The following is a 9,594-nucleotide window of genomic DNA, read 5'->3' as shown; positions in this document are numbered from 1 at the left end:
TCCATCTCTGAACTCCTCCTTCACCAGAAAACGAAGGCAGCACCATCACCTCTCCCTGGATCGTTACAGCTCTGATGCCAATTGATAAAACCCTAATAATACTTCCCAAAAATTCATACAAGAATGCAAGAAATAACCATAGAAGAAAATTCGACCGAAATTTCGACAATTTCGATCGAAATGTCTGCATTTTTAAAAAACGAAACGAAATTTCAATTATTTCGGAAAAGTATCAAATTTCGACCAAAATTTCGGAGATTTCGACCATTTCGACCATTTTGACCGAAATTTCGACCGTTTCGACCAAAATTTCAACATATCAGCATTCCAATTTGTTTTTCCTTAGTTTTTGTTGATTTCTATCCCATTTTCACCTAATTTTAACTACTCCTTTGCCTTCAAACACCACTTTTGCTCATTTTTTGCCTCCAAACACTTCCTAAGCCACAACAGCTACAAAGGAAACTCCAGCAACAATAGAATGTGAAGCATGAGCCACACCCAACAGTTCCAAACTTCCCCTTTTTTTATTTTTGTTTTGTTCATGCCTTAAATGATCTTGTATTGCCTTAAATGATCTTGTATTGCCTTAAAATTAATATATGTTTAGCCTAGGACTATGATCTATAATTGTGTTTTGTTAAACTTATCTTTTTATTATTTGCTACCATTTTTTCATTTTTTTATTTTAATAATTATTTTCTAAAATTATGTATTTTTATTTTATGTATATATGTTATATAGGCTTTAGCTTTATATATTTGAGACACCATCACTTGATTTAGTCGGTCATTTTATTTTGTTGACTTGTTGTATATGTAACCATTCTACCAAACAATTCATGTATGTTGTTGATTCTATGCATGTATGCAATACAGTTTGCACTTGTCGGAACTAGTCATTTGTTAGTATACTTGAATGATAAATTTTCAATAGTTTTGTTTTTTACAAAATACTAGTTCCATTGTGTTTATTATGCTTGAAATAGGTAGTATACAAGAATCCAAATCATTTTGAGTCCATATGAGGCTTGAAATTGAAGTTCTAATTTTCAGAAAAAATGTCCAGTTTCGATCGAAATTTCGACCGAAACGTTGAAATTTCGGCCTTTTGCAAGGTCGAAATTCCTGTTTCGGTCGAAATTTCTTCCTTGGAAATAACAAGATAACACTGGTTTCTATGGTGCCATTCACCCCCCCACACCTCACAGTGGTGTCCCAAGAACTCTCATAAAACATTCGATATCCTCTCCACTCACTTGTCCCTCTATTTATAACCCTCAATTATCCCTCTATTTATAATTTCAAATAACCCTAACTAACCCTCATTCCACATGGCCTCTCATCCTAGGGTCCTAACAATAACATACAGAGTACTTACCAGAAATAGAAGACAGCTGCAATCAGCAATGTCAATTTGATCTCACCCAGCAGCCTCCAACCCCAAAATCACCATTTTACTTGGTGTGGGTTGAATAAAGACGAATAGCTAATAACATTGATCTGAAGAGCTCGAATCAACAACCGGGAAGAGAAGTGAGAGAAGAAAAGATGCACCACAAGCTGATTGAAAGATTTTTGAGTGGAAAGGTGGGCACACCCTGCTGATGGGTGTCTAGTGGACAACAAGTAGAATCACTCTTTAGAATGTACAACAATGATATCAGAGGAAGAAGAATGTGCTGAAGTGGCAGTAGCTGAAAACTCCCTAAATGTAATAGCATACACAACAGAGTAGCCTGAACATCCCCTTCATGGCATAAGCCCACTAGATTCCCATATAGGAAGCCAGCAAGTCCCAGCACTGTTGCTCAGTTTGACAATGATGACCCCAGTGCTTACTTGAAAAGTCAAGTACCTGCAATAAAGGTGCTCTTGGATGAACTACACGAATGGACAATAATTCATGGTTCAAAGTGCATGTCTGCAAGTCCCAGCACTATTGCTCAGTGTGACAATGATGAGCCAAGTGCTTTACTTGAAAGTCAAGTACCTGCAATAAAGGTGCTCTTGGATGAACTACACGAATGGAAAATAATTCATGGTTCAAAGTGCATGACATGCAAGAAAAAAAAGAGAAAGAAGTTAATAACTATGCACTGGAAGAGAAAGACTAGAAAACGTTTTAAGGCATGCATTACATAAAGAAAAGTACTTCAGTGGCAACTTCATTTCTTACTAGTTACAACATGCACAGAATTAGAGTGCCAAGGAGAGCAAATAATTGATGTAGTATGTCCACTTCAAGCTGGAAATCACAAGCAGAAACTGATGAGATGTATGCTAATAGGTTACCTCTACTTCCAACTAAAGGGCTTTAAAAATTGAGAATTCAGAGAAAGATGAATAACCTATCTATGGAAGTGAATATTGACAACAGAAGGCTGCAAGTATGTTTGTTGGATTGAAAGCGCTAGGGGCAAGATAGGGTGAAATACGAAAGATATTTTCTTCGCCCGACCATCTGCACCACCAGCCTCTGGACCTATTCGGGAAGCAAAATCATTACAAGGTCAGCACATGTTCAGAATCCGAGTGTACCACGTGGCAACATCCTTAAAAGTTCTACTTAAGTAGCAATCTATCAGATAGCATGATCTAGGGATTATCAGTTTGCTCAGTCATAGACCTGGTTTTATCTTGAACATCAATGATTTTGGATGCCTCCTCGAAATGAACTTGATAGGATGGTTCGTGGATTGTCTATGTCGGTCAGTTGCAGATATCAACTGTCATTGCAAGCAAAAATAGTGTGATGATTCCATGACATATACTATGGTAACAAAAAGGAAAAGCAAAGAAGAGTTTGACCAGACAACCAGTGCCAGAAAACTTAGAAGGTACAGACAAATGAAACCAAAACCAAAAATTAAGCAGCAGTCTGAAAAAACATACTTACAGAAGCTGACTAGTAAAATTGTAACAACATTTTACGAAGGATCACCATGAAAAAACAAAACACACCATGATATAACCAAACCAATGAACAACACAACTTCTAGGGTGTAAAGGAAATGCAATGCTGGACTTTGATATCAATATGCTTACCATCTAACAAATATTCATTCATACTCCAAGCATACCCAACAAAAATTTTCTATGCTGGCTACTAATGATGCAACTTGTGCTTGGATCATTGTCTGATGTATAGCAACCCAAGCACAAGTTGCCCCTCTCTCCTTTGTACATTCGTTGTTCTTTTCTTTTATTTAATTATTAAATCATCCAAAACAAAAGTTTGTATAACCAGTTCAACAAGTACTATGTGTGTAAGCCAATGACGCAACAATCGTCATAGAATTCCTAACCTAAAAACATGTTACCAAACTGAAAAACTGAAAATTTAGCTAGATGGTAAGCAAATCATTCCCTCTAAATTAAAGCATCATTAAGTTTTCATGGTCTAAGAGAAAAAAATGGCTTTACTAGTTTGCACTACCAGAAATTTGACTCATGAACAATGCGTTATGAGGATTACCAAAAAAAAAAAAAAAAAACGATGCGTTATGAGTATTACGACCATGTGAAGTTACCTCTTATACTCTATTGTCTCTGGGGCATAATGTACTCATCCATGGTTCTTTCACTGGTTAACCTTTGGAGGAGAATTAAAATCAAAATTTGCTTTTGATCTTAACAAAGAGAACTGAAAGTTATTTGCATAGCCATTAGAAGTGAAGGACAGAAAAGTCATGAATTCTAAATTTAGAATATAATTGATAAATTGTGAGGGATGTCTTGGGTTGCTATACATCAGATAATGATCAAGGATAGAGCTTTGGCTGATGAAGGATTACATTAAAGAGACATGGAAAAAGAATAAAAGGGCATGCTTGGAACCACTAAACCAAATTTTGGAAGGGTATTACTCACTATTGACACAGGCTACCATGCATAGAATATCAGTGATGGCTTCTAATGAGCTGAATTGGTACAATTCCAGCACTGGAGAAGATGGAAGTTCAACTATTTACCCGTTACTTAATTCTGATTGTATGCTTGGTAATCTAGGGCCAACAGAGATTAGGTGATACGGATTACAACAGCTATTTGGCCTATGGATACGTTTTTCAGAATGAAGAAGTACATAGATTTACACAATTTATGTGTTATGGTAACCAACTATTGGGCTTATAACTAACTACAAATTTATCTTAAATTGGTTTCATGCAGAAAATGGAACTTACAATCAATGAACTATTTTAGACATATCTTTGATTAAATACAATGTTTCCTATTAATGGAAACGGTTGTAAAATTAAATATGAAAATTACGGATAGTAATTTTAGACATCATTTGATCAGATGATTACACGAGCATATATGATTTTTTTTTTTTTTGGGTATGGAAATTCACTAATCAGAATAACAACAGCCTCAATGATTGAAGATGTTCTTGTGGGAAGAGAACAGAAGAAATAAGAATTGGGACAGCAATCCCGTTTGCATTGCTCAACAACGCCAAAGTCTTATAAAAAGTTATACTATTTAATCAAATCATCTTTAATTGATGGGGGATTATGGGTTACATTGCATAGATAGAGATCATCTAATATTCCTACTTTGACTCACAAAACGGTTCCCAATCACTCCAGGGGACTCATAAACAAAAAGGTATCAGCATCCCAAATTGATCTGCCAAGTTAAATAATAAAGGAAATAAACTCAAAATAGGACTCTAACTTAACCAATGAAATAAATCATAGTTGTCAAAGCGTCCGCCTAGGCGCGCCTAAGAGGCCGCTTAGGCGGAAAAACGGTTTTTCAACCGCTCTTTTTTGAACCGCTTAATTGACGACCGTTCTGCAAAGGAACTCCAAGGCCTAGAGTGACATAGAACCTATTTTTTTCTTCGGGGGCGCTGCCCCCACACCCCCGCCGGCAACAGAACGTGAAGCATAAGCCATACTCAACATCAAGAATCAATTAATCAGTAAATGCCTAGGCAAACGCTTTGACAACCATGTTTTGATGAATTGAGCTTATGTTCGTGTTCTTTTTTTGAATTATTTTCATAATTATTATTCTTGAATGCTTTTTTTGGGATGAATGTCATTATTGAATATTTGTTTAGCTTATTATAGAAAGTAGTTGTATTGAAAAGTAGTTTAAAAGTAGTCATATTGAAAAAAAATTGACCCAACCGCTTTGGTCACCTAGGCGCCGCTTTAGCCTAATTGCCTAGGTAGGGCCCCAAACACTTTTGTCGCCTTGCCACTTTGACAACTATGAAATAAATCCCATTTTCCTCCATAAAATCACAAGCCGAGTACATATATGATCTAATCCAAGAGTTATTCCCAAGGAAAAAGCTCAATTTGGTAATGTATCTGCATCTATCAAGGTGACCAAGGTGCCTAACATAAAGCTAAGATCAAGGGTGTCTTAGCCCCAGATAATCCACAATAGAGAAATAGAAAACCATCAGTTTAGAGTCAGAGCCACCAATACTCAAAAAGTACGATCAGCACTAGTTTTATTGAAGATCCTATGGTAGTAAACAACTGTCCTAAATTGCATTTAATTCCAACGGTTGGATTGAGAGGTATAGAGGTGGACTGAAAACAGAAACTTAAGGTCTGCTGGCTGAATAAGGTGAAAGATGGATTTTATTCTTTCTTCTTGGTTAACATAAAAAATTTATGCTAGATTTAAGAAAGGGTGCATGTTTCTAAAATTTTAGCTTGCTGCCGTAGGATGGTCACAATGATGGATTAAATGATGGGGAATGTGAGATGGAATGGAGTGCTAGTAAACCCAGCTGGATATGTAAAATGGAAGAGGGGGGAGGGGGGGGGGGAAGGAGGATTCAATCACCTAAATTTTCAGTTACACATCTGGTTAGAACAGAGGAGCAGCACCAGGCTTCTAACAGTCACTTAGGATTGAAATATATCTAGTTTGATGATCTCAACAGCAAAAGCAACTCCAAGTGATAATAGTAGGTTTGAACAAGAGAATAGAGGAGGATAGGTGGATTTGGCTCTTAGACTCCTTCAGCCCTAGGTGTTTTAACTCTCACAGAAAAGGCTAAGAACAATGAGGACTTAGCCCCATTTAGACCCACAAATCAGGAAAAAGAAAAAAGAATTAAGACAGAAATAGAAGTCTAGGGTGTACGGCCAAATCAGACTGCAGAAATTTGATCAGGCACCTCATTCGAGTGAGATGCCGGGCATCAAATATAACAGAACAGTTTGAATAGAAGACGTTCTCAATTGATGTCTCAACAGTAGAAGCAACTCAAAAATTGAAGTATTAGGCTTCGAACAAGAGAATAGACGAGGATATTGAAATTAGAAATTACCAAGCCTTATCATTCAGCCACATGTATGAAGACTAAAAGTCTAAGAAAGAATCTAAATTTTACAAACTTAGGGATAGCTAGAAAAGAAACTAAATAAAGTCTTCAGTCTTCCAAAGCCATAGACCCCACAAATCTTCAAAAAGAACTTTCAGAATAAGACAGAGATTGCATATGACACTGTTCACATGAACAATAACGTGAACAGTGTTTTGGCCTTCTAGAAGTCCAGCTAAGCTCTAGTGGGCCCTATGGCCAAGGGGTCAGTTCAAAAATGAACCAACTCTATTCGTCTTAACTCCCCTAATGTATTTCTTGCCATAACAGCTTAACATCTATGTCAGCTCCCCCCCCCCTGGATAAAAAATTTGCTCCCAAATTCTGTAGAGAGTAGGTTTGATCTTCAAGTTGATCAAATCTCTTCAATTTCTAGAAATAATCAGATAGTGCATTAAACATATGAATATAATCTAAAAGATGTGAAGTTCTCTTCCAAGTACTTAGGTGGAATAACAAATTCCGCGTGTTCAACTTTCACATCATTAGTTGTATCAGTGGGTCTACAACCCCTTCAACGTCAAGTTCATCAAACTCTTCCATGTCAATCATGGTCTTTCTAATGGCTTCTTCAACTACTTCATCAAATACATTGCCCATAGCTGCAACTTTGTTGACTTCGAATTCTTCAATGCAACCCTCAGTATTTGAAATATCAACAGTTGACTTTTCCATTGGGACAAAGATTGTTGGAATATTTCATCATTATGGCATCTTCACACTCTTCTTCAAGGGCAGCATCACTATTGATCAGGGCCCAAGGCACTTAATTTGGGGCCTATCAGCTTATATTTATGCATAGATTGAGTGGACTTCTTTTGATGAGTTTGCCGGCAGGTTAATTAGATTCAGTCACCATTTGCCACATCAGGACCTTATAATGCATGGTGAGATATCAATATTAGGATATGACACCCATTCGGATCCATCTTATGCCCCTGTACAAAGGGTATGTCAAGTTTGAGACTTGCTTCTTAACAGTGAAGACAAAGCTATACAGTGGACCTAACATTTAGTTATTAAGACTTGCTTATTCCTTGTGCTCACCATCTGGACCCCTGATGTCGAACAGTCTTCAGTTCGCTACAAGGCCTACCCTGAAACCAACCATTCAGAAGTTTCTGTTTCAGTTTGACCAGGTTTCTTATCATTTTGTAATAAGACTCTTATCGGGGATGGTCTCAATTTTTTTTCCCTTTCTTCTTCCTGTGTTTGATCAATTTGGATCCATTTTACGCTCTTATACAGAGGGTTATCGCTACTCAATGGACCTATCATTTAGTTAAGTAAGGGTTTCTTATTCCTTGAATGCTTCCCGGAGCCCCAGACTAGAGAGGTGTCAATAAGTAGGTCTGGGCCAGTTTTGGTCTATCACTAGCCCAACCGGAAACCAACATTCATGGGCTCCTATTGGGTTCAGCTGAGTTGTCTGATATTTTATCAGCTTAAAATCAGGCTCCTATTGGGTTCAGTTGAGTAGCTCTGAAAAATTTAGGGAGGCTATAATAACACCATATGAGCAAAATAATTTGAGTCAATCAAGTTAGTACATTGCAAAATCTAGTTCTCTTACCAGTTGAATACTCATCAAAGAGGCACAGTACAGGCACACATGCCTTAACTCATGGGATCAACATTTGACTCACAGGATTTCCACAAGAAGATTATTGCAAAAATGTTGTTTTGCTACCATGTTACTAAATTAACGAGTAACAAAACTAGAAATTCAAACATCCATTATTGTATGCAACTCAAGAAATTCAAACTTCGTTATTTACCTTGTATATCCAGGAAAAGCAGCATATATAGATTTCAAATGACCATTTACTGTAATTTAAGTAGAAGACCATTAAGAGAAACATCACCTTAGCAATATGTTCAAGCGTAATGGCCTCGGGCACAATCGTAGATCTCAGCCTAATCACAACCCATCCACTGCTTCCTGACAGAGGAAAACACTGCCCAGGCTCTCCAAAACTTGGCTGTAACATCTTATGCACATCACTATGAACCCCAATTTGGCCAGTAGTTGCAGCAAACCAACCCAAGCGCTTTCCAGGGTAGTAGGGGTTTGAATGCTTAACCACCCTGCCCCCACCAGAGGCCAACGCATAGTCTACCCTTCCAAGCCCATCAGCTGCATGCTTTTCAATCTCGTTTGAGACAATGTCTCTAGCCAAGGCCTTAATGTCATCCAAACTCCATCTTCCCCACCCATTTTGAAACTGGATCTCTTCTCTGTAACGACAACAGCCCTCCTCCTCGCATTTGGCTTAGAATCCAAAGCCAACGAAGGGTTACCGTTGACCGCCGGATTTGCATTGATCGGGACGGTCGAAGCAGACATCGTTTCACTCGATAGTCTTACCCTGTGCTACAACTTTGGGAACCAATAAAACCCAGAATTCAAAAATAAAAACCCTACAATAATTCAAAGTCGTGATAAAATACTTCGGCAGCAACAGTTGACTGGAGTAGCCAATACCAGAAGAGGGAGCGATCGAAGACCAGAGACAGGGAGAGAAAACTGCTCTGCTTGAGAAGTCCGAACGATGGTACAAGTGTGAATCGTGTGAAGAAAAAGAAAGTACATCTATTAACAAGTTTCAAGTTTTCCACCGTGTTGGCGTAAGACAACCTAAGTCGAGGTGTTTTGTTTCTGGTTAGAGTCTCATTGGAAATTTCTGGTTAGAGTCGCTGTGTTTTCCATTGATTTTTCTTTTTCTTTTTCGGGTCACATTTTCCAATGATGGAGGAAATTAAATAGGAATTTTACCCAAAAAAAGACAAAATTATAAAGAAATAGAAAATTTTATGTGTTAATTCTCTTATTAGTCAAGCCTAAATTGTGTTGGGTCCTCTTTAGAAAAAATTACACATCTAGGTTTAGGGGTCTCTAACACTATGATTAACTTATAGTTGAATTAAATTCTAAAAGTTAGCTGGCCGGATGAACTTCATTTCCAAAAAATAAATATAAATAAATATAAATAAAAATAAAATTCTAAAAGTTAAAAGATCAAAATGTCCCCTTAACAATTAATAAAATAATTTTATAAATTTCCCCATGTACCTTTCATGTAGGAAGGTGATATTGTGAATGTATTCTTCTTCCTTTATCCTGTGGAAAATCACTCCCCACCGGCCCCTATCATAAACCACCCACCAAAAAACAAAAACCGCCACTGTTGCTAAACACATCTAGTTCTACAACCACAGTCACCCCCAAGGTTG

The 9,594-nt window shown here is 37.4% G+C and overlaps 1 long non-coding RNA gene across 2 annotated transcripts; it reads right to left on the bottom strand.

Annotated features, from left to right (window-relative positions):
• Positions 1–569: 569 nt before the first annotated feature.
• Positions 570–9,073, bottom strand: LOC149007535 (uncharacterized). Of its 2 annotated transcripts, XR_016175191.1 has the most exons (5): positions 8,226–9,073; positions 2,629–2,728; positions 2,351–2,484; positions 2,179–2,247; positions 570–1,992 (listed from the first exon to the last, which is right to left on the bottom strand). It is a non-coding gene; the product is annotated as an uncharacterized LOC149007535 (long non-coding RNA). The 2 variants fall into 2 exon arrangements; XR_016175190.1 differs by having other exon boundaries at positions 570–2,247.
• Between the last annotated feature and the right edge of the window lie 521 nt (positions 9,074–9,594).

The sequence above is a fragment of the Hakea prostrata genome, chromosome 8 (genome assembly GCF_041222555.1).
Source record: "Hakea prostrata isolate BN-2017 chromosome 8, UWA_Hpros_2, whole genome shotgun sequence".
In the NCBI taxonomy this organism is placed as follows: Eukaryota; Viridiplantae; Streptophyta; class Magnoliopsida; order Proteales; family Proteaceae; genus Hakea; species Hakea prostrata.
This window is presented reverse-complemented; position numbering and strand designations above follow the sequence as displayed.